The sequence below is a fragment of the Sus scrofa genome, chromosome 3 (assembly GCF_054392235.1).
Source record: "Sus scrofa isolate SSC_HxYL_T2T_F1_AM1 chromosome 3, Sscrofa_HxYL_maternal_Yorkshire_Landrace_v2.0, whole genome shotgun sequence".
Lineage (NCBI taxonomy): Eukaryota > Metazoa > Chordata > Mammalia > Artiodactyla > Suidae > Sus > Sus scrofa.
Genome location: NC_139385.1, coordinates 57,607,426 through 57,633,706, shown reverse-complemented (window position 1 = coordinate 57,633,706; position 26,281 = coordinate 57,607,426). Strand labels below are relative to the sequence as shown.

General features: G+C 40.6%; 1 protein-coding gene across 6 annotated transcripts in view; it reads right to left on the bottom strand.

The window, feature by feature from the left end:
• The window catches only part of ADRA2B (adrenoceptor alpha 2B), a 71,867-nt gene extending 46,085 nt beyond the window's left edge, over nucleotides 1-25,782 (bottom strand). For 5 of the 6 annotated variants that reach the window (XR_014839584.1, XR_014839585.1, XR_014839587.1 and 2 more), the window contains exons 1-3: nucleotides 25,714-25,782; nucleotides 4,653-4,873; nucleotides 4,273-4,336 (exon numbers count right to left, since the gene is read on the bottom strand). The gene's annotated coding sequence lies outside the window, so the exon portion shown is untranslated. Of the gene's footprint in view, nucleotides 1-239; nucleotides 3,208-4,272; nucleotides 4,337-4,652; nucleotides 4,874-25,713 lie in introns of those variants that run through there. The other variant, XR_014839586.1, reaches the window with a different exon arrangement.
• Between the last annotated feature and the right edge of the window lie 499 nt (nucleotides 25,783-26,281).

Below are 26,281 nucleotides of genomic sequence, written 5' to 3'. Positions count from 1 at the left end.
AAAAACAGTTCACCAAACTACACATGTGCTTGCTTTCCACAACGGACTCAGACCAAATGCTGCTGCTGCCACAACATATACAAGCTGCGTGAAAGAATCCTTTTCCTGGGTCATCCAGATGATCGCCCTAGAGCAAATCATTTCCACCGCCACCAGGTTATGGCACATATTACTCTCTGCCCCCTCCCCCCAAAACATCATTTTGCCGCCTGGATAAAACATGTCAGAGCATAGCACCATTCTCAGCAGTTTGTTATTTTTATTCATGGCATGTTTAAAAGGAAAAGAATAACAAGAGAAGGAAATTCAATTTACTTTCATGAAAAACAGCACAATATAGCGTGATCCATTTCGTTCTGGGTAGAACTCCATTATGAAAAACACACCTTTCCCTGAATCTGGAATTCACCTACAAGTCCAAGGTCATCCAGGCAGATTTTGAGGGCTGAAGACAAAAATATCTTCAACCATCTCTGTAGATATCATCCCTCCTTTGTCCCCACCCCCACCCCCCCACACCTTCACCTGAGATGCACCGAGGTTCTCTCAGAGTGAGACCTCTCAGGCCCACCAATTGGAGTGGAAGACAGTACACCCAGATACAGGAAGAAAATATCAGAACTTCCATTTGGATTCTTTTTCATCTCATTCTTTTAAAATTCCTATGCTTATATAAGTTTTGTCATGCATACAAATTATAGAACTGTAGAATATGCATTTAATTCACATGTCAGAGAACTTTTTACTGAGCAAGAGGATTGAAATATTGGAAAACAATGATATGAACCAGATTCCTGGTCTTTTCTAAGGAATCAAACCAGAATCCAAAACAGCCCTGGGGGCTGGGCACTGCCAGGCAAAGCACACATGTGGCCTGTCCAGGGAGAAGAAGGGCCATGAATAAACTCTAGAAAATCTGTTTCATCAAACTCTGAAATTCAGAGGGGCCTCATCAGCCCTGAGTTTCAGCTTGTAGGCAGAAGGGAGATAATGTGGAGGTGAGTGAATTTTTTCCCCATTCACCTGCAAACACCAGTGCAGTGAGAATACAATTCAGGAACCTACACCCCCTCCAGGGCCATCAGAGCTGCACAGTGTGTGTGTCCACGTGTGCTGAAGCAATGGGGACTTCTGGCAGCATCTAGCAGAGACTGGTGCACCGAAGCACCCACAGCACCCAGAAGAATGGCTTTTTGTTAAGAATGCAACAATTTGTGTTTACATTACATTTTTCGAAGGATCCTGTTGCTTTAGAGGCAAAATTCTATAGGCAGCAGTTTACTTGCTGATTTTTTAATACATATGAAAAATCTACTGGAAGGTGTTTTGGATTAGGTAAGAAAAAAGAAAAATGGACTCGTTCAGTCAAGTTTATGGATATAGTGACTTGCCTAGGAACCAGGAGAGTAAAAATCCTGGCCAAAATGAAGCATCTGATCAAGACACCTAGGGTGCACAACCACTGATTATGCTCGCCAAATGGCATATGGGGAAAGGGTCCCAGCTCTTAGGCCAAGCAACTGCTGGGATCCAGCTGAGGCCTAGGCACATTGCAAACACTTTCTCCCAAGGCAGGGCTCATAAGCTAAGAGGAGGGGAGTTTAGCCAAGAGCCAAGTTGTGGTGAAGGCAGCATCTGTCATTGTGAGTACTTGCCATTGGAAGATCATGTGTGAATAGCAAGTTAAGAAAGAGAAAGATTTCCGTTTTGATGCCAGAATCAATCACTGGGACACATCACTGGATGTAGAAAATGGACTGAATTCAGCATCTATACCAATCTATCCACTGTACACTGTCTAACGTACCCAGTCATCTTCAGTAGACTTGTCATTACTCCACACAGTCAGTGATCTCTAATGCACTGGAGTGGTCAGACATGCTTGTCAAGGTGAAGCTGGATGGCAGGGGAAGAGTCAGCGAAAGTGTGAAAATCTTGCCACCTGGTCTCAGACAGATGACCATCAATGGAAACTTTTTTTTTCTTTCTCTTTTTTGGGCTGTACCCGCAGCATATGGAAGTTCCCAGGCTAGGGGTTGAATGGGAGCTGTAGCCACCGACCTGCACCACAGCCACAGTAACACCAGATCTGAACCACATCTATGACCTACACCACAACTCACAGCAATGCTGGATCATTAACCCACTGAGCAAGGCCAGGGATTGAACCTGCGTCCTCATGGATGCTAGTCAGATTCGTTTCCACTGAGCCACAACAGGAACTCCAAAGGAAACATTTCATGATATGAGATATGCCATGACATTACTGATGTATCAACACACAATGAAATGGTTAAAAAAAAATCTAAAAACCACAAACTTACAAAAAAGGTTGACTGATAATCTCCGGACAAGTACTGTATTTTTAACTTCATCCCACTGGCCTCGTGGGCAATCATGTCTATGTTTATTAGGGTAACAATTTTAGTCTTACTCAACATATGGATAATTTAGCAGTGGTTAAATTTTTTTTTTTTTTTGCTTTTAAGGGCCACACCTGCAGCATATGGAGGTTTCCAGGTTAGGGGTCCAATCAGAGCTACAACTGCCGGCCTACACCACAGCCACATCAGATTCGAGCCAAGTCTGTGACCTATACCACGGCTCATGGCAACAGCAGATCCTTAACCCACTGATGGAGGCCAGGGATTGAACCCGCAACCACATACTTTTTAGTTGGATTCATTTCCACTGCGCCACCAAGGGAACTCCAGCAGTGGTCAAATTCTTGCTTATTAAAACACTTTGTATTCAAATTAGGAGCAGACTTTATGGACAGTTTTTGTAATGGATGATTTCTTGGTTTTCTCTCATTCCACTCTGATATCACTGCCCCAGTTTTCTAATCAATCGAGCTGGGAGGGGTAGTGATAGGGGTTTAAATTCTAAGCCAAGAGAATCCACAGCTCCAGGCTGAGACAATCCTTACGGGAGGATGGATGAACTGAAATCTGACTGGTGTTTTTAACATTTATGAATAGTACATCAAAATACAACAAATATAAAACTTGAGAGTAGAGGCATTTAAACAAATCTTAGAAAATACATGCAAGCCAGCAATGAGCTGAATGTGCTTCTTCTGTTCACGTTTCTTCTTCATACATGGAGTGGGTGTGCCAAGAAGACCTGTACTTTTTCACTGATTGCTAACATTCTAGAAGGATGTCTTCCAATTCAAGCTAAAAGCCTCCCTCATGCTTCATGTTCCTTGTGAGGGGAAAACAAAAACAAAAACAATGGCCTTGCTGCTATCCACAAGTGAGCCTGGACATAAATACCAAGAAGTATCAGAGAATACCTACACCAAGTAAGATTACTTGGAGAGCATGATAAAGTGAGACAAAATGATGGCAATTCATAATTGTTTTCTAAGTACAGGAAAAAAAAAAAAAAAAAAAGGTCACTGTGCCACCCCCCAAACACTCCATTCTTTTGGTTAAAATGAATGACGGCTACTTTGTTTCCAGGAACGGCTCTTTCCTACCCATCATCTTCCCTCCTGTCAGTAAGATTCATTGAGAGATGAATCACAGAATTGCCCTGGCTTTCAGCATCTGATCTAAATGACCCACCACTTTCAGGCTCTCCCTCAAATCACCCGACCTAAGCCCAAATCCTGCAGTAGCTTTCTTCTAACATCCTCCTCCTGAGACACTCACGGCAATGAGGAAGAAACCCAACTTGTTCTAGATTCCACTTGTTCTCAGGTGTGTTCCTGCTGGATTTTGGCTGGAGAACATGGACGTGGGAATGATCTCATCTTAATCAGCTGACTCTGGCACCCCAAGGAGAATACCCCCATGCTTGAGCCTTTTTCCTAAACACTTCTTACTCCCTACTTCCCCACGGAGGGCTGGTCCCCTGTGCTATGGTTGTCTGGAACCCCTTGCACTTCTCCCCTCTGACAGCCTCCACATATCTTGAGGTGTTTCTCCAATGGCAATGAAAAGTCTTGCAGGCAAGACTGAGGGGTGAAGTCAGACCACATTCCCAATATTCTATTCCCTGATGAAAAGTGTTTTATAAAAGTTTGCTAATTACACTGAGGAATATGGAATGATTGGCCAACGGGGACCTGTTGTATAGCACAGGGAACTCTACCCAATATTCTGGGATCATCTCTGTGGGAAAAGAATCTGTAACTGAATCACTTTGCTGTAGAGCAGAAATTATCACCAACTTCTAAGTCAATTATACTTTAAAAAAACTTGAAAAAAAAGGGGAAAAAGTTGGCTAATTCATGGACATAGGAGTTAAAGCTTTCTAACCTACCTTCTGTATAGATCACCACTTGGTCATGACATCTCTCAAGCCACCAACATATTTTGAGAAGAATCTGCAAGAATAAAATAGCATTAAAAATTGAAGTTTAACAGTGCCAAGAAAATTCCTAATTATTGAATCTAAGTCACTTATTTTACATTTCAAATAGGAATATCCTTGCAGCTTTTTAAATTCTTCACTGCAAAATTTAGGTATTCACAGACGAAGGATTAAAAAGCAAATTTATTTCAAAGTATTATTTCTGTTTTGACACAAATTCATAAAACAAAATCTATTACCAAAAAAGACATGCAATATAATTTAAATATGTAATCTGCAACAGCTACATATAGTGCAAAGCTACTGTTCTAAAAATAAGGAGCAATTACCTCTTGTTTGCTTTAGCACTCAGTATGCTGAAAAGTCTGGAGAACCATTGGTTTATTAACAAATATATTTAGGGAGTTCCTGTCGTGGCTCAGTGGAAATGAATCTGACTCGTATGCATGAGGACGCAAGTTCGATCCCTGGCCTAGCTCAGTGGGTTAAGGATTCCGTGTTGCTGTGAGCTGTGGTGTAGGTCTCAGACTCGACTCAGATCTGGGCTGCCCTAAAAAGACAAAAAAAGAAAAAATAGATGTAAAATGAAGTAGTGCAAAAGAACCCCATGTGCGCTTTTGCCTGTTTGAAAATTACTTTTAGAATTATCGAAAAAAACTGAAAATGTTTCAAAACATTATTTGAAAGATATGTAAGGGAGAGGGTAGGAAGATATGCCTGCATACTAATTGTCTAATAATTTAAATTACAAATATGGGGAGTATAGACTTTCAGTTATAAGACAGATAAGTTCTAGAAATTTCATGTACAGCATGGGGATTACAATTCAAAATAATGTGCCATATACTTAATTTGCTAGAAGAATGGATCTGAAATATTCTGACCCCCGACACACACACACACACACACACACACACACACACGTAACTGTGTGAATTGACGGATATGTTAATTGGCTTGATGATGGGATGGTTTCCTGATTTCATTTCATGAAATGATTGTGGAATCATTTCACATTGTGTATGTATATCAAAACATTATGTTGTACAACCTAAATATGTACGACTTTTATCAACCACACCTCAATAAAGCTGGAAAAAGTACAGAGACACAGCACTCCCCTCTTACCTCACCCTTACCATTCTCTGCCTTATCCAGTGTGCTGCTATGATCTACTTTGAACATGCCATGGTCTAGTCTCAGTTCCTTTTTATCTGCTGTTTACTCTGTCGTCAGACTCTTCTCTCTCTCTCTTTTTTTTTTTTTTTTCTTTGTCTTTTTACCATTTCTTGGGCCGCTCTCGTGGCATATGGAGGTTCCCAGGCTAGGGGCCGAATTGGAGCTGTAGCCAGAGCCACAGCAACGCAGGATCCGAGCCGCGTCTGCGACCTACACCACAGCTCATGGCAATGCCAGATAGTTAACCCACTGAGAAGGGCAGGGATTGAACCCGCAACCTTCTGGTTCCTAGTCGGGTTCGTTAACCACTGCGCCACGACGGTAACTCCGCAGACTCTTAAGATAGTTGTATGGCCCTGCCCTGACTCCTGCTCTGCTAAAAATGCACCATGACAGGAAGAACGTCCCTGATTACCTTAAAAACAAACAAACAAACAAACAAACAAAACCCTGGTCCTCACCTTCTCCCTTTGCATTCTTAATCCTCATTCCTGCTTCATTTTAGTTTTTAAATGTTAGTTTTATTTTTAAATAAAATAAATTATTTCAAAATTTAGATGTACAGAAAAAAATCCAGAGACAGCAGAGACAGCTTCCGTATGTCTGTTACACAACTTTCCTTAAGGTTAACCTCTTATATAACTATAATACATTGAACAAAAGTAAACAATTAACATTGGTATAATACCATACACTACACAATAGTTTTTAATTTTACCACTTTTCCACTCATTTGTCTTTTCTGGCCCAGAAGCCAGTACAGGGAGCTATAATGCATTTAGTCATCAAGATCCTTTCCTTTTCCCAAATCTGTGATGGATCCTCAGACTAGCCTTGTTTTTCATGACCGTGACCCTTGTGAAAAATACCAATGAGGTATTTTGTACAGTGCCTCTAGCTTGGGTTTGTCTGACTAGACTGGGGTTCGTGGGATCCTCATCCCTGCAATGTCCCCCAGCAGTTCTATCGGCCACTTGATGGGGCAAGAGAAATGGGTCTTTTTGAGAGTGTCCTACACAGCTGGGGAAACCAGGCACTCACTTACACACCCTCACTTTACCCCTTGGAAGAAATCACAGGCTGAGAAGATATGGCCTGACATGAAGCTGTGCCACCTGGAGGACAGATGACATGTGTTAAGTCAAATTACTCTTCTTCCCCCATCAGTGTGTCAAACTTGCATGTGTGTGTATATATATATATATAAATTTATATATATTTTACATATGACATGTTTCTACATATACACATATATGTATATATGCATATGTATCTGTGCGTGTATGTATACATAACATATACACACACACATATATTTTGTGTTATATACATAACACACACATATATATTTTGCTCCCGTGCTGTGCCGGAATTTCCCTGGAAACCTAGCCTTCCTCAAAGTCTCTCTTACCCATGAGTGATTGTCAGAATCAGTGTTCTTTAGGGACTTCTGGACCCCAGCTGAGCAGAGCTGAGGCAGGTTCATGGGCTACTACAGTGTCCACAGGCAGGACCAATTCCCGCCACATGGATGGGCAAGACTCCTCCAAGGACCCTTAGTACCTGATGCTGAAATCTCTCATCTCCCAGAAAGTCACCATGTCTGTGGATGAATGCCAAGTTGTTGTTGGGGGAGGTGGGTAGCAGGATCTGCATTTTGAAATCCTTTTTGTTAGGTGCATATGCATTTAAAATTGCTGTGTCTTTTTGGAGAATTGTTATCTTTATCATTATGAGAATCCTCATCAAAATAGGTGAGGCAGAAGCTGATCAATCTGAAAGGGGAAATACACAAACTCACAGTTATAACAGGAGATAAGAACACTTCCCTCAATAATTGATGGAATAGGTAGGCAGAAAACCATGTGAATCATCATGACTTCAAAAAGTCAGGTGGACACTTACCATTTCAAAAACTAGAGATTACAAATTAAGATACCACTATGGTGTAATTTTTGACTATTTTTTATTACCATCTGAAGGGCAGGTGCAGTTTAGCCAGATTTAGAGCTACATGGCATATAGAAGGGTTTCTTTAGCATGTAACATCAGAATGAAAAGAGGGCTAATATGGGAACAGTGGTATAGTACATTTGGGTTAAGTTAATTGCATATTTTCTTGTGATAAGACTTCTAATAAGACTCATTATTTATGCACATACATAAAATTGAGACACAATTCCTTTTGTTCAACTCTAATAGTGTATTGAGCATTCTCATTAACAAGTTTTCTCACCAGTGTAGAAGCTGTCCTTTGGTTTTGACTTTTGCTTCTAAACTAGAGATAAAGCTTGCAATCCAATTTTGCATTCACAAAAGAATAAGAAATTGCTCACTGTGTCCAGTTCAATACTACAGTCATGTTTGCTTGTTGAGATAAGAACAGCCAAGTGGAGGGAAAAGAGGACGGCAGAGAACAGAAAGCAAGTAGTCTCCTTCCTTTGTTTTTAAAGCTAAGTGTGCTGGTATGTTAAGCAAATTCAAATGTGAATTACATTAAATATCCCTACAGAATTCATTCTGCAGAAAAGGCTAAAGAAATGACAATCATGGCAGCAACAGCATTGTGATAAAACGTTAATCTTTTTACTGAGAGCTCAATGGAAATGATGGGGCCACAGAGCCCCTGCCATCTGCAACTGAACACGAGTGGAGAGTCAACATCAAACAGCAGTTACTTGCATCTATAATAACTAAAATAATATTTATATGATATACATCATAGGAGAGAAAAGTGCACTTGGGTTTATTGAGAAATTGAAATTCAAGGATCATTCCAGAATGAAAACCAGTTCCTTAGGATCGATCTTGGCAAGACAGCTGTGCTTTACATACTTCACCGTGTGGTACATTATTAGAAATTAAGTGAACATATCAGAGGGATGGATCCCTATTTTTACCCTAAGAAGTTATTGATTATAAAAGACATCATTACATTTTAAGAAGACTAAAGGAGGAAAAAGAAATATGAGATTAAATATGCACTTTAGTTTTAAAATTCATGCTATAGATAGTAAATATGAAAAAACATGTCTAACCATTGAAGGAACACAGCAACAATCTCAACATACCGATCAATCATTAGATTACTTTAGTAGCCTCAATGGGGATGGACACCACATCACAGAAAGAACATTAACGGACAAAAATAACTCGAGAGGAAAAATACAGGAGATAAGGAGTCTGAAAAATTATCCTTAGAACTCAATGGCCATATCTAAGATTTGCTGAAATAAAAAAAATTAACATCCCACCAAACTCTAGGGAAAGGGGAAAATCTGGTTTCTCTAGTTTCCATGTTCATCAAATCCAAGAGTCAAATTTTCAATAAAGGCAATCAAGGCACACAAAAAAACAGCAATGTTTAGCTGATTCAAAGAAGCAAAATAGGAGTTCCCATGGTGGCTCAGTGGAAACAAACCCAACTAGTATCCATGAGGATGCGGATTTGATCTCTGGCCTCGCTAATCAGGTTAAGAGTCTGGTGTTGCTATGAGCCATGGTGTGGGTTACAGACATATCTTGTATCTGGTATTGCTGTGGCTGTGGTGTAGGCCAGCAGTTATACCCTGATTTGACCCCTAGCCCGGGAATTTCAATATGCTGCATCTGCAGCCCTTAAAAAGAAGCAGCAAAATAAATCAACCAACAGAACATGTACCTGAGGAAGCCCAGATGTCAAAATTGCTAGACAAAGACTTAAAAACAATTATTTTAAAGATGCTCAAAGAGCTAAAGGAAGACATGGACAAAAATAGAAAAATAATATGTAGAAAATAATATCGATAGAGGTTAAATTATTTTCAAAAAGAACCAAAAAGAAATTTTTAAGCTGAAAAGTCCAATCACTGAAATGAAAAGTATCTCAAAAGGGTTCAAAACCAGATCTGTGCAAGCAGAACAATCAGTGCACATAAAGAACAAATAAAATGATCAAGTCTAAGGAAGAGAAAAAGAAATGAAGAAAAATGAACAGAGCCTGAGAGACTTGTGAAACATCATCAAGTGGACCAACACAGGCATTGTGGGAATGTCAGCAGGAGTAGAGAGATAGAAAGGAGCAAAATGAATAATTCCTGAAAATTTCCCAAATTTAAAGAACTGAAATGGCTGTAAGTGAATCTATAAATCCAAGAAGCTCAAAAACTCCAAGTAGAAGAAACTCAAAAATACTCACACTGAGATGCATTATCATCAAACTATTGAAAGGCAAAGATGAAGAGAGAATCTTAAAAGGAGCAAGAGAGAAGTGGCTGACTCACCACACACAAGGGATTCCCAAAGAGATGACCTGTCAATTTCTCATCAGAAACCCTGAAGGCCAGAAGTCAGTGGGTTGATACAACCAATACGCTTAAAGGGGTGGGGGGAGAATATCAATGGACAACTTTATATTCAATAAAACTATCCTTCAACAATGAGGGAGAAATGACGTTCCAAGCTTTTAAAAAGCCGAGGGTGTTTATTACCACTAGACCTTCCCTTCAGGAAATGTTAAAGGGGGTCCTTCAGGCTGAAATAAAAGGAAAACAGTAACCTGAAGCCACATAAAGAAATTAGGGTAAAGGTAAATGCATAGGCAATTGTGAAAGCAACTATTACTGTAATTTTGCTTGTAGCCTGATTTTCTATATTCTAAAGATTTAAATTACAAATGCATTAGAGGAGTTCCCGTCGTGGCTCAGTAGTTAATGAATCCAACTAGGAACTATGAGGTTTCGGGTTTAATTCCTGGCCTCGCTCAGTGAGTTAAGGATCCGGCATTGCTGTGAGCTGTGGTGTAGGTCACAGATGCAGCTCAGATCTGGCGTTGGTGTGGCTGTGGCGTAGGCTGGCGGCTACATCTCAGATTCAACTCCTACCCTGCTAACCTCTATATGCTGTGGGTGTGGCCCTAGAAAAAGAACAAACAAACAAACAAAAAACAACAACAACAACAAAAACAAATGCATTAGAAATTATTAATCTATTATTATTGAGCACATAATGTATAATGATGTAATCTACGGTATGAATAAAAGAAAGTAAGGAAGGAGCTGTATATTAGTAGAGTTTTGTATGTTACTGAAGTTAAATTGTCATCAATTCAAATTCAATTTTTTTAGCTTTGGGATATTAAATGAAACTCCCATGGTAACCACCAAGAAAATATCTACAGACTAAATATATATAAAGAATTGAGGAGAGAGTCAAACCAATTCACTACGGAATGTCAACTAAAAATAAGGTAGTAATGGAGAAAAATGAGGGACAAAAAAACTACAGGCATACAGAAAACATACTTGTTTTCTGAAAAATGACAGAAGTAAATCCTCCCTTATCAGTAATTACTTTAAGTGTAAATGGATTAAGCTCTTTAATAAAAAATACACAGATTGGCAGAATAAAAGTTCATGATCCAACCATGTACTGTCTATCAGAGACTCACAATACTTCTAAAGACAAATTTGAACATAAAAGGATAGAAAAAATAGTTCACATAAATGGTGATTCAAATAGGGCTGGAGTGGCCATACTAATATTAAACAAAATAGATTTTAAAATCTTGTGAAGAGGAGCTTCTTGGTGGCCTAGTGGTTAAGAATCTGGCATTGTTGCAGCTGTGGCTCCACTCATTTTCAACCTTGTGGGTGGACCTACAGAGTATTATGCTCAGTAAGACAAGTCAGAGAAAGAAAAATCCTCTATGTTATCACTTATATGTGGAATCTTAAAAAAAAAGTATACAACAAAACAGATTCACAGATACAGAAAATAAACCAGTGGTTACTGGTGGGGAGAGGAAAGAGAAGAAGGGCAAGATAGGGGGAAGGGATTAAGAGATGTGAACTACGATGTGTATAAAATAGAGAAACAACAGGGATATACTGTACAACACAGGGACTATAGCCATTATTTTGTAATAATGGTTCTTTCAAAAGATAAACAAAATTGATAAACTACACTGACAAAATAAAAAAAGAGAAGACACAACTAACTAAAGTCAGAATAATGGTGGGAATATTACTATAAACCTCATAGGGGTGAAAAGGAATTATCAAAGGATACTATGGACAATTATAAGCTAAAAAATTAGATGACCACTAGAAAAATGGACAAACTTCTTGAAACACAAATGCTCTAAACCAACTCACAAAGAAATAGAAAACCTCAACAGATGTATAACAAGTACAAAGATTGAATTAGTAGTCCAAAACCTTCCAACAAAGAAAAGTCCAGGAACAGGTGGCTTTACCGGAGACTTCTACTAAACATCTAAAGAAAAATTAATATCAATTCTTCTCGGAGTTCCCACTGTGGCTCAGCAGGCTAAGAACCCTACATAGTGTCCATGAGGATGTAGGTTCGATCCCTGGCCTCATTCAGTTAAGGATCTAGCACTGCCACAAGCTGTGGCATATGTCGCAGATGTGGCTTCAATCCAGCGTTGCTGTTGGCTGTGGTGTAGGCTGGCAGCTGCAGCTCCAACTGGACCCCAGCCCGAGAATTTCCATACGTGCAGTTGTAACAAAACAAAGACAAACAAAATCAATCCTTCTCAAACTCTTCCAAAACACTGGAGAGAATACTTCCTAACTAATTTTATGAGTCCAATATTAATTTATATCAAAATGAGAAAAAGATACCACAAAAAAATAAAATCACAGACACAGAGCCCTCATAAAGATAGATGTAAAAATCCTCAACAAAATATCAGTAAATTGTATCCAATAGCATTTTTAAATAGCTATTTACCATGACCAAATAGTAATGCAAGAGTGGTTCAACATAAGAATATCAATCAATGTAATATGTCACTTAATAGAACGAGGGGAAAAAAACACATGATTATCTCAGTTGATGTGGAAAAGGCACGACAAAATCCAACACCCTTTCTTGATCTAAAGAAAAAAAATCCCAGAAATTTGGGAATATAGGGAAAATTCCTCAACATCCTAAACATATTTACAAAAACTTCACAGCTAACATTATCATCAATGATGGGGGACTGAAATCTGTCTCCCCAGAATAAAGAACAAAGGCAAGAATGCCCACTTCCTCTAATGTTACTTAACATTCTACTGGAAGTTCTAACCAGAACTATTGCTCTGCATCCAAAATAGAAAGAGCCCAAACTATCTCTTTTGCAAATGAAATCATCCAATACAGAGAGTATCCCAAAGAATACACAAGAAAGCTATTAGAACTAATAAATCCAGTCAAGTTGCAGAACACAGAGTTTGTCTGTTTGTTGTTATGGCCACATCCACTGCATATGGAAGTTTCTGGACCAGAGACTGAACAACAAATCCTTCAATGTACTGTGCTCACTAGGGATCAAACCCATGCCTCTGCAGCAACCAGAAACACTGCAGATGGATTCTTAACACATTGCACCACAGCAGGAACTCCAAACTGGCATATGCACACTGAGGTATATGAAATGACAGGCCAACGGGGACCTGCCGTATAGCACAGAGGAATCTATCCAATATTCTGTGATAGACTACATGGAAAAAGAATCTGAAAAAGATGGGATGTGTGTACATATATAACTGAATTACTCTGTTGTACAGCAGAAATGATCACAACAGGGAATCAACTATCATTCAGTAATGTTTAAAAATGAACAAAAGGTGCAAAGTATACACAAAAATCAGATGTGTTTCTATACACATCTGCTAGATTTATGCTGTTATTCCAGTAACTATGAAAGGATGTTCAATTGGATCTTGGGTCATTTTCTGTAAATATTGAAATAACTGTAATTATTGTGGCTCTTTTTATCTATAACCAGTGGCTTACACCAATAATTTCTAAATGTTTAACCCTTTTGTTTCTAGGACAATCCTTGTTTTTTTTTTCTTTCTCTTTCATTAGGTATTGAGTCTTAAAAATATGCGGCACACCAGGCCTTTCTCAGCATCTATTTCCAGAGAACCCCACTTGTGACAATGTTGGATTACTGAATTGTATGATGTTTTCAAGCCACCTGCTTATGACATTCTTCAACATCCCTAATCCTACTGGCTTCCTTGCATTCCCTCCAATTTACAGCTGGTCGAGAGCTATCAAGCTACATCACAAAAAAGAATTTATTCAAGGGACCATATTAACAAAGGGTGAATGTCAAATCTACTGAAAAGCAAATATGTGTCAATTTTTTTTTTTAAAAAGCAAGCTTTGGTCATAAATTTAAGGTAACACAGACCTTAATTATATCTGGTTTTATTGATTTAGAAAATACCATCAAAATATTCATGTGGGTTAAAACTTTATTGTACAAGGAGGGGTTTTTATTCTACTCTAAGAGTGCATGTACACCTTTGATGGAGCCCAATAGCTTCAAGCTTGTTTGGGTGTAATGACCTTTTGGGATATTTATTTATTTGCTTTTTTGAGCTAGGGGTCTAATCAGAGCTATAGCTGCCAGCCTACACCATAGCCACAGCCACACCATATCAGAAAAGTATCTGCAACCTACACCACAGCTCACGGCAACACTTAACCCACTGAGTGAGGCCAGGGATCGAACCCAGAACCTCATGGTTCCCAGTCAGATTCATTTCCACAGTGCCACAACAGGAACTCCAACCTCTTGGGATATATAGACATGGCCCTTTGAGCCAATTAATGCCATAGTTCTTGGTCTGGCTGACTCTGTCTTCAAGAACAGAGAACCCACCTTTACTAAGAGAAGGTAACTTTTTTTAAATTCCATGTTTGCTTGTCTATATTCTTTTTATCTATATTGTTTTAATATAGTTGGTTCACAGTGTTCTGTCAATTTTCTTTTGTTCTTTCTTTTTTGTCTTTTAGGGTCACACCTGTGGGATATGGAGGTTCCCAGGCTAGGGGTCCAGTTGGAGCTGCAGCTGCCAGCCTACACCACAGCCACAGCAATGTGGGATCTGAGCCACGTCTGCAACCTACACCACAGCTCACAGCAACACCAGATCTTTAACCCACTGAGTGAGACCAGGGATCGAACCCACATCCTCATGGATGCTAGTCAGGTTCATTAACCTCTGAGCTTCCCCGGGAACTCGACAGTGTTCTGTCAATTTTATATTGCATGGCTAGCAATCCCACTCTTGGGTATATATCCTGACAAAATGTTCCTTGAAAAAGATACATGCACCTGTATGTTCTATATTGGTTTTAAATGTATCATTTGCTTTCCTTGAAAAAGATACATGCACCTGTACATTCTATATTGGTTTTAAATGTATCATTTGTAGAGATGTTTTGGCTGTTACTCTGGGTAAGTCATCTTATATAACTTATTGTAGTTCTGTGGTGTGGGCATTGTAACACAGCAAGTGGAGGTAGCTTACCCTTCCCACTTTATAATTTGCTTTAAATGTTACAACTACATTCGTTGAAAACCTTATCAGACAAGGTAGTAATTTTTGCTTCAACCTGCAAATACAAGTTAGAAACTCAAGACCAGAAGGATATTTGTATTGTATTTACTCACATTTTTACTCTGTTTTCCTTTCTTTTTCAGAATATGAGTTTCCTTTCCCTATCATTTCATTACTGATTTCAGGACTGTCTTAACCACTCTTAACTAGGTTCCTGGTCTTCTTTTGAAGCTCAGGCTCCTGAATCAGTCACAATGTGGCTCTGGGATGTACAGGGGGCACAGACTGTGGGCGGTCCTAGAACTCAAACAGAGGGGTCTGAACTTGGCCCAAGAGTCATACCCCAAGGCGTGAGAGCTCCTGAAACAGGAGAGGGTTTTATGCAAGCTGTGTTTCATAGTGATCATCTTTATCTATGTAAATTCATATTGTGGATAACTGTTCCTCTGGGAGACCAACTGGAAAGATTTTAATAATTTCAGTAAATATTGAAACCCTAAGCCAAGATGGAGCTCAGGAAAAAAACAGCAACATGTTGAGATAATCTAAAGGGAAGAAACCAAAATGTTATAGGAGTTTGATTTTGAAAAAGAATCAGGAGGCATTTCTGGCCCTTACTGTCATCTCTAGGAAAAGTTGTGTTAGATCCAATCCATGCTAATTACTTGTTCACTCCTAATTGTGAAAAGTGTATGGAAAGAATGGCACACAAAGTCCTTTTCAGAAACTGAAGGCATCGTGTTTAGCCAAATCCCCTTTGATTAAAAGAAGTACATGTTATTTGTCCTCAATGTGGGATGAACACCGAACATTTACAAACTACCAGAAAGGAGGTCTTTATTGCTTTACTGGCCAATCAAGTCCTGAAAAAGCCTGAGAGGGTGGTCAGGGTTTTGAACTAAGTGCTGGAAAAATGGCCTTGGCCTTTTCTTCCTGGAAATGTCCCACTTGACCTTGACTGGGAGGTTGTATGACATGAGAAAGCACAGACACTGTGAAGACAGAGGTCATGCCCTTGGAGCATAAAGTCCATGACTGTGACCTTTCACTTGTATGTCTGGAAACTGTGCCTCTGTGAGTACAGAGCCAGCTGCTGCTCACAGCACTCAGTGCAGTCCATGTGCCTTGCTGCAGGTCAGCCACCGTATGTGAAAGGATGCTGGGTGAGGACCCTGGGGGAGGGGGGAGTCTCTGACATCACTTAAAGGACCCTATGCCACACACCAAGGTCCACACAGCATCTTGTGAGCAGAAATGGGGAAAGAGGAGAGACTTCAAGGGGCTGCAAAGGTCAACACAAACATGCAAAGCAGAAGCATATTTATTTGATTTTTTTCTAATCATCAGATCTCTCTGAAGTGTAAAGGTAACATTAAAATTCTTAAAAGGTTCTGGTCATAATAAACAGTGATATTTTTAAACTGAGATTTGCATTACCATGTATTTGCAGTTATAGTGTTGTTTTAAAATTGTATCATAATGGGAGTTCCTCTCGTGGCTCAGTGGTTAATGAATCCGACTAGGAACCATGAGGTTGTGGGTTTGATCCCTGGCCTTGCTCAGTGGGTTGAGGATCTGGCATTGCCATGAGCTGTGGTGTAGGCTCAGATCCTGCATTGCTCTGGCTCTAGTGTAGGCCGGCGGCTACAGCTCCAATTCAACCCCTAGCCTGGGAACCTCCATATGTCGCAGGAGCAGCCCAAGAAATGGCAAAAAGACAAAAAAATAAAATAAAATAAAATTGTATGATAATATATTTAGATGGAACACAGGCTCTATGGGAAAATATACTGGGAGAACTTGTTATTAATTTCCTTGAAATAAAGTTTAAAAGTATATTATGTAGGAGAAATTTAGAAAGATAGTAGAGGAGGAAGCACCAGAATTGGTGTTCCCACCTAGGAAACATTTACACTGGCAGAACCTGTCTAATGCAACTAACTAGGAACTCTGGAGTCTATTGAAGGCTTGCAACATCCAGGGGAAGACTCCAGCAATACATTATGGTTAATTTGGGTCAATCTCAGCTCCTAACACAGTAGCAAGTACCAATCTCCTATTCCCCTGCTCAGGGCAGACAGCAGTTTACATGCTTCCTGAGCAGTTTGAACGCAGCCTGCAGGAGCCATGGTGGGCAAAAAGGACCCTGTTCTCCAAATATTGGAACTCTCTGCTCTGATCACTGATTGCTGCTTCTTATCTCAGAGTGCAGACAAAGAGACAGGCAGTGACCGTGCTTGTTGCCCCTCACCTCATGGTGGAAAGCCCCTCTCTCTCTGGCTGAAGTGACATCCATGAGATTTAGAGAGATGGTGCCTTTTCCTCCTCTTTGTTTTACTCTTCCCCTTTGGGGAGACAGACATTGAAAACTAGGATAGTAAAGCACAATTACATATATGGAGAAAATAAGAAAGTCACTACACAACCCCAAGATAAGATGTGGACTCAGAAAAGACTTGATGAGACCTTATATTTACTCTCAAGGTGGTTCCCAGCACAGAGACAGACTAAAATGTTCTACACACACACACACACACACACACACACACACACACACACACACACACAGGAAAACTCTGGGGAAGGGGGAGGATCTGACTCCCAGAGTTATCATATTATTTGATTTAAATGTCCACTTTTCAACCAAAAAAAAAAAAAAATCACCAGGCATGCAAACCAAACCAAACCAGATATATATGACTCATGCAAAGGAAAATAATAAACCCACAAACACTGTCCCTGGAAAAGATGTAATGACAGATCTTCTGGACAAATACCTGAAGAAAAATTACCTTAAAGATGTTCAAAGAACTAAAAGAAGATACAGAGAAAGTTGAGAAAATAATGTATGCATAAAATGTACATGTAGGAGTTCCCGTCGTGGCGCAGTGGTTAACGAATCTGACTAGGAACCATGAGGTTGCAGGTCTGGTCCCTGCCCTTGCTCAGTGGATTAATGATCTGGCGTTGCCGTGAGCTGTGGTGTAGGTTGCAGACTCGGCTCAGATCCTGCGTTGCTGTGGCTCTGGCGTAGGCTGGTAGCTACAGCTCCGATTAGACCCCTAGCCTGGGAACCTCCACATGCCCTGGAAGCGGCCCAAGAAATAGAAAAAGACGAAAAGACAAAAAGAAAAAAAATGTACATGTAAATAAGATAGAAAACTTGAAAAAGAAATTAGGAACTCAAAGGTACAATCATTAAAATTTAAAATTTACTGGAAGGATTCAAAGGTGATTTTGAGCAGGCAGATGAAAGCATCGGTGAATTCAAAGATAAGGGAATGGAAATTATCTGGTCTGAGGAAGAGACAGAAAAAAAGAGAGATTATAGAAAAACAAAGAAAGCCTATGGGAGCTGTGAGATACCATAAAGCTGCCCAATATATTCCTCCTGGTGGGAGTCCCAGAAGAAGAAATAAAGGGACAAAGACTAGTTGAAGACAGAATAGCTGAAAACTTGCAAAATTTGATGAAAGACGTCATTGTAACCATCCAAGAAACAAGTAATTCCATGTAGAATGAACTCAAAGAGATCCCCACTGGAACACATCACGCTCAACCTGTCAAAAGGCCAACACAGAAAGAGTATTTTGAAAGCATCGAGAGAGAAGGGACTGAGTACATCCAAGGAGTCCTTAATAGATTATCAGCAGACTTCTCATCAGAAACTTCAGAGGCCAGAAAGCAGTGAGCTAGTATAATCAAAGCACAAAAAAAGAAGAGAAAAGAAAAAGCAAAAACTGTCAACCAAGAATCCTTCTTTCAGGCAAAACTGTTCTTCAAAAATGAGGGAGAGATTAAGACATTCTGAAGTAAACAAAAACTCAGGGAACTCAATACTAAACTGCAAGAAATGCTAAGGGAGTCATGCAGTTTGACACGAAAGAATACTAGCCAGCAACCAAAAGCCATATGAGGAAATAAAGATCTTAGGAAAGGAAAATAAATGAACAATTATAAACGCTAGTATCCTTGTAACGATGGTGTGTAATGATGATGTGTAACTTCACTTTTTTGTTTTTTGACAGGATTTGAGACTAGGATGCTTTAAACAAATTATTAGTCTAAAAGACAGTATGATTGTAACTTTGGTTGGTAACCTCACATTCTAATGCAGTAAAAATCATACCATTTTATATGTTTAGCATATTATCTATAAAGATACAATTTCATAACTTCAACAACTAAAAGGGGTGGAGATGGAGTCATTAAAGGAGCAAAGTTTTTGTTTGTTCCTGAAGTTAAACTGGAATAAATTCATTCTTAGAATGTAATAACTTTAAAATGGTAAATATAATTTCTGCAAAAAATCACAAACAAAATATCTAAAGAATACATAGGAAAGGAAATGAGAAAAAAAAGTGTTTCCTCACCAAAAAAAGCCCAACTAGGAGTCCCGTCGTGGCACAGCGGAAACGAATCCAACTAGGAACCATGAGGTTGAGGGTTCAATCCCTGGCCTCACTCAGTGGATTAAGGATCTGGCATTGCCGTGAGCTGTGGTGTAGGTTGCAGATGCAGCTTGGATCTCTCGTTGCTGTAGCTGTGGGGTAGGCCAACAGCTACATCTCAGATTCGACCCCTAGCCTGGGAACCTCCATATGCCATGAGTGAAGCCCTCAAAAGACAAAAACAAAACAAAACAAAAACAAAAACCCAACTAAACACAACATAAAACAGTAATGCAGGCATGTAAAAAACCAATAGCAAAATGACAGAAGTAAATCCCTCCTAATAGTAATTACCTTAAATTAAGAGGTTTACACTTTCTAATCAAAAGTCAGAATTGGCAGAAGGATTTTTTTTTAAGTATATGATCCAACTACCAACTGTCTACAAGAAACTCACTTTAGATCTACAAATAGGTTAAAAGTGAAAAGATGGGAAAAGCTACTTCATGCAAATAGTAACCAAAAGAGAAGAGGGATGGCAATACTAAAGGAGTCTGTGAGTTTTCCTGGAGTCATTTGAATTCCAAAGATTTTTTTCCCTCTTTAACCATGTTCTTTTAAGGCATTTTGTACTCTGCAATTTTCATGAGACATTGTTAACAATGCATGTGTCATTTCTTGCACATTATCTGCTCTGCATTCTCACGATAAGTCTCTTCTATCAAATGATTCAAGTATAAAGAGACTTTCAAGAAGGGTACATTAAGCTTTGAAGTTAATCAATTCCATATCATTTTGTTCATGGGTTATAGCAGTGGGAGAAAATGGATGTACCCATATATTTCCTATTGACAGGGGCGGGGGGGTGTAAGTCACTGTGGTACACTTACCATCAGTCAGAGTTAAAAAGTAATACCAGGAATCTCCCTCCAGTAGAGGGAAGGGAAGGGATGGGCTGAGTGACCATATCTATAAAACGGCCTTTCTGAAGAGCAGACTACAAAATAGAGTCTGAGGGCCTTTTCTTTTTATTGAAAGTGCTGCCTCTTATCACATCACTCACTGAAGAGTCAAACAAGGACAGAACCATGCTGCATTTCCCTGAGAACACACAACAGGGGATCCTCACAGTTTGGAGGAATATTGGCAGACCCTTGGAGTAAGGCTCTAGAGATCATTAATATAACCCTTATATGTTATTATTTTATTGGTGAAGAACTAAATCCTAAAGTACTTCAAGAGGCCTACATGATGGAAAAAATTATGTTTGCTGTTCACACAGCTTAAATCATGAATTAGGTTGTAGAGAGGTTCATTACAACAATGGCTACAGTTTGGAAAAGATCTGTGTAATGTTACTGAGTCAGACACCTCCGAATTTGTTTATTCGGACTCACTGGAACCTGTTTTCTTAGCTCATTAAGAGGGTAGTTATTAGTTGACCCTTGCCTGCCCTCTAAAGCTCAGTCAAATAAATGTACAATTTTGTAAATTAAGCTAAGTTAACAGTATGATTTGATTGGGTTTAGCAGGATGAATATATAGACTTTACTCTTGACTATTCTAAAAATTCGTTTTGTTTCATTTTGTGAAATGATATCTGCTTTGTAATTTTGCAACATTTACTTACACTTTAAAAAAATTGTTTCTTGAGTCCCCCAGAGTCTTTTTACAGACCATCTCTAACTTGAAAGAAAAGGAAAGTGTCTTTTAATGGACAAGAAAACTAGACTTTGATTTTTTGCATAAGGTAAGAGAAAACAAAACAAAAATCAGGAGCACACTTGCCATGCTCATTCCCATGTGCCCGAGAGGAAAATGAAAATAAAGACCATGTCAAGAAAATGGATGCTACTATGGGAGCTGTCATTCATGATTTGGAATTGTATCTTCAGCAAAGTGAGGGCAAAATCCTCTCTCTCTCAGCAGCCTATAAACAATTCACATTTTTGTCCAAAGACTCTCCTTTAAGAAATGCAGAAAATTGATTCCGATGGGAAAAGGAAATACAACTCATGATGAAATGGAGGAGAAAATACATATCGATGATTTATCTTGTCACATTTTATGTCTAGATATCGAGTGTATCAAGGAGGTGCATGCTCGATGATGAATAAAGACAGGCTGATGAAAACACAGACAGCTATTTGTGGAAGCACAAAACTGTGGCTCTGAGAATTGGAGCCCCATCTCAGATTGTCTTCCACTACTTACTCTCTTGAACGAGACACGCACATGGATTAGAGTCTATGCTTTATCTAGATGAACGCTCTTGAATATACATGAGTAAACTGAGTCCTATAAAAATGAACTCACCCACATTTAGAGTACCCAACTTTATCACATGAATGGATGAAGATTCCCAAAGATTATTGAACCATCTTATGTTAAACTAGTTGGAAAGCCATCAACTAAGTTCAGCAAGATATCCAATGCCTCTCCCATATTTGACATGAAAAATATCAGTGGGAACAGAGTTAAATCAAGGGACTTAATATACATAATGCAGCCAGGTGTGCCACCTGAGCATTTTCCTAGGAAGTCTTCTTTTTTAATAGACTATTTTCAGCATCTTACCAAAGCCTTGCCAACCTCTGCCATAGGTCTCAGAGAGACGAGCTCCTCCTGTGTTTCTACATCAGTCAAAGTCAAGAATATTGTGGTGTTTGGGCTCCTCTTTTACTGAGTGGAGGGAGGATGAGGGCCCCATTCAGATGTCTCACACACCCTGTCCCAGATGTTGGAGGGAAAAAGGCTCAGCCAAGAGGCAGCACTCATCATGGTTCCCACAAAGGCCACTGTCTTCAACCACAGTAACAGGAAGAAAAACAGAGGAAAGTGAGTAACCTGGAGTTTTGTCATCAGCCCTAGAATCATAAGATTGGCAAATAGCTTTTTTTAAAAGGCAATTTTCTTTTCTTTCTTTTTTTTTTTTTTTCAGGGCTGCACCTGAGGCATATGGAGATTCCCAGACTAGGGATCTAATCAGAGCTGTAGCTTCTGGCCACAGGCACAGCCACAGTTATGGGGGATCTCAGATGAGTCTGTGACGTACACCACAGCTCACAGCAATGCTGGATCTTTAACCCACTGGGTGAGGCCAGGGATCAAACCTGGGTCCTTGTGGGTACTAGTTGGGTTTGTTAGCCACTGAACCACGATGGGAACTCCTAAAAGCAATTTCTAATCTTCTAGTTTCTTCAATAGAAAGATTCTATAAATTATCTATTGTTTTCATCTTCAATTTCCCAATTTTCAACCTAAAAGAAAGTTTATGTCTAGACATGGAGAACAGACTTGTGGTTGCCAAGGGGGAGGGGGAAGGAAGTGGAATGGATGGGGAGTTTGGGGTTAGTAGATGCAAATGACTGCATTTCCAGTGGATCAACAATGAGGTCCTACTGTATAGCACAGGGAACTATATCCAACCTCTTGGGATAGAATATGATGGAAGATAACAGGAGAAAAAGAATGTATATATAAGGGTAGATGACAAGAGAGATAAATAGATGACTAGGTCGCTATGCTGTACAACAGAAATTGACACAACACTGTAAATCAACTATACTCTAATAAAAAATTAAAAATAAATAAATAAAATTCTGTCATCACACCGTAAAGTTTTTCTCAGTGTTAATGATGAAATGCTGGCTAAACCCCCCGGGGGGCGGGAGGGGGGAGACTAATTGACAGTGGCAATACCCTGAGAAACCGGGTTTTGCTATATCACTTCCACTTCTCATAAAAAGTCCTGACTATTTCAGAAATGCTCAGACTGTACATTGCATTAAGGAGTAGTTTGTAAGGAAATAATTTTCCTGATGCTTTTAAGCTATTTACAGACCTCTATCATAAATCTACCCATGGAAATTTGTTTCCTTGGAAGACTGTATTTATGTCTGGGCCCCCCAAAAAGAGGTGATACGATGACTCCCACCTCCCTAATGCCTGCTGGGGAGATTTTCTTCTCAGCTTGCCCTCAGGATTTGGCAAAGGAAAAGAAATATTAAATATTAATATGCTGTCTGACGACTGCCCCTACTAAAGAAAACTGTTATTCCAAACCACCCATGAAACGCAGGAACAGTTCTATTAAAGAAGGATCGTTGCTTTATTTTGGTTTAGAAGAGAATTAGTCTAAGAATTCCATGGTTATGGATTCTGATCAAAAGATACAGGGAAAATTTTTGTTTCAGATGATGGAGAAGATTTTCTTTAAGTGCTCCACAAAGACAGCACATACACAGTAATCATGATTTAATTTTGGATTAGTACCACTGGAGTGTTTTGAAGACAATGTATAACATCTCCTGCTTGAGAATTACACAACTACCACAATCCACATCTAAACAAAGGGGCGAAGAGGTAACTCTTCCACCTGGATTATTGTGATGTTGTCTATAAAAAGGAGATAGATGAATGGGAATGTTGGCATGGCTCTAATGCTGCAATACCCAGGAAACGACTCCAGGGGGCCTCTTCCATCTGTCTGGAAGACAAAAGCCCAAGAGATGGCCTCTGTGCTGTGGGCTGCTTAGATGCTCATAGAGAGCTGCCAAAGGGAGTTCCTGTTGGGGTTCAGTGGAAATGAATCTGACTACCATCCATGAGGACATGGGTTCGATCCCATTGGCTGTGGCTGTGGGAGGCTGGCAGCTCTGATTCAACCTCTAACCTGGGAACCTCCACATTCTGCAGGTGTGGCCCTAAAAGAAAAAAAGCTGCAAAGAACCAATTTGTTGAAAGTGTTCCACACACTTCCAAAGTGGAAGAGAAGAGAATGAATCTTTCAATACTTTTAATTAGGATCTTAAAAGAGTCTTGGTTTTTAACTGCTACTCAACGATCTATATCAAACATCATTTGTCATTAATATACATGAAACTAGATTTGATCTGAATAAAAGGGGAAAAAGAGGTTTTAGGGTTTTGGGGTTTTTTTTTTTTTTTTGGTTCTCTTATGTATTTTTTTTTTGTTTTGGCAGCACCCACGACATGTGCAAATTCCTGGGCCAGGGATAAAACTCCTTCCACAGCAGTGACATAAGGCACTGCAGTGACAGTGCCAGATTTTTAACCCACTGCACCATAAGGGAATTCCAAAGAACTATTTTGTATTAAGATAAATTTATTTCATTACCAGAGTAATGGCTCATTCAAAATGCAAATTTGGTATATGTTCATCATCAAAGGAAGAAGGAAAGAATGCTCAGTATTTATTTTATTTTTATTTATTTATTTTTTGGTCTTTTTGCTATTTCTTAGGTCACACACTCCCGCGGCATATGGAGGTTCCCAGGCTAGGGGTCTAATCGGAGCTGTAGCCACAGGTCTACGCCAGAGCCACAGCAACTTGGAATCCGAACCGCGTCTGCAACCTACATACACCACAGCTCACGGCAAAGCCGGATCGTTAACCCACTGAGCAAGGGCAGGGACCAAACCCGCAACCTCATGGCTCCCAGTCGGATTCGTTAACCACTGCACCACGACGGGAACTCCGAATGCTCAGTATTTAAATGTGAAGGAAGGCCTATGACAAGCATACTGTAAGCCACTGGCTAATGAGCGTCATTTTTGCATTATCTTTATATTTTCTCCAGGTAACTATTCCTTCTTTCTTTTGAAATAATGTAAAAGGATATAAAACGTAGAGTAAATCTCAAGAAATATCACTGGGAAAACTTGTAGAGTTGAACCTTACATGCTATAGAAATGGAAGATTCTTCTCAAAGTCATGGTGTCTGGAATTCAGAATTAAATCCTGTAATTTTTTAAGTAAGGAACTGGGATTCTAGTACTGCTTCAGGTAACTGAATATCTGCAGTACATTCGTTCAATCTCCCCAAATGGTGTGTTACTACCCAAATATGCATGTTATAACCAATTTTTAAATTTTGCAATAATTATACCTCTTGCTTGCTTCAAATCATGTTACAAATAAAATTCTTCTTTGAGAGAGAGGAGTATGATTTTACAAGCCAGCAGCTCCTCATTAAAAAAAAAATTAAGAGGCCCCAGGACCTGGCGGGGCGGGGGGGAACCAGTAGCCGCGGGCAGAGCCCCAGCGCCAATCCATGGCGCCCAAGTCGCCACCCCAACCCTAAAACCCCTCTTTTTGTCTGAACTCAGTGATCTGCCACCAAGCTGACTGTGGCTTGGGGAGGCTGGAGTATAGCAGAGGCCACCAAGCGATCCTGGAGCTCGGGCTCCCAAGCCGCAGGGACTCCCGGGCTCAGGCCACCCGCGCCCCCTGCCCCACCCAAACCCAGACCCTTCCTTTCCCATCCCTGGTTCTCTGCACCCGAACTTCTTGGAGCCCGCGCTGCCAAACTTTCCTACGACTTGCAGCGAACTCCCGCCCCTGACGCGCACAGGGCCTGGGGGAGGAGAGGGAGGTAGGCGGGGAAGGGGAGGAGGCCGGCCTGGGGTGGGGGGTGGGGGGTCGGCGGAAGGCCGTGGCCGGACACCTACCGGCTCTCCAGTTCTCCAAGCCGCCAGCACCGCTACTGCTGCTGCCACCGCCGCCGCCGCCACGAGGCCGAGGGGGAGGGGCGGGGCGGAGAGATGCGCACCTCTCTGGGCACTGCCTCCGCGGTGTGCTCCCCTCCAGCCGCGCTCTAGCCGCGGCGCCGGCGCGCGCCGTGCCGGAGGCAACGCAGCCGAAGTCACGTCGCCCCAGCTGGCCAGAGGCGGGGAGGTGGGGGTGGAGCCTGCAGCACCTGCTCCTCCTCCCCCTCCCCTGGCCCACATTAAAAAACAACAAAAAGCAACTAATCACCCCCAGCCAAGCGAAGAGCGACTGGCTGGCGGAGGGCGCAGCGTAAGCCGCCTGGACTCCGCAGGCGGCACGCATGGCTGGGCACGGGCTGAGCAGGGCTGGCACTCGGGGCCTCGCTTCGGGGAACAAGGTCCTGCTGCTCTTCTCCCTCGGCTCCGGCCCTGTTCTCGCCGCCGCCGCCGCCTCCTCCTACTCTACATCCCCGCTCAGGCTCAGGCGCCGCCGCCTCTGCTGCTGCCACCGCTGCGCGGCCCGCAGGGG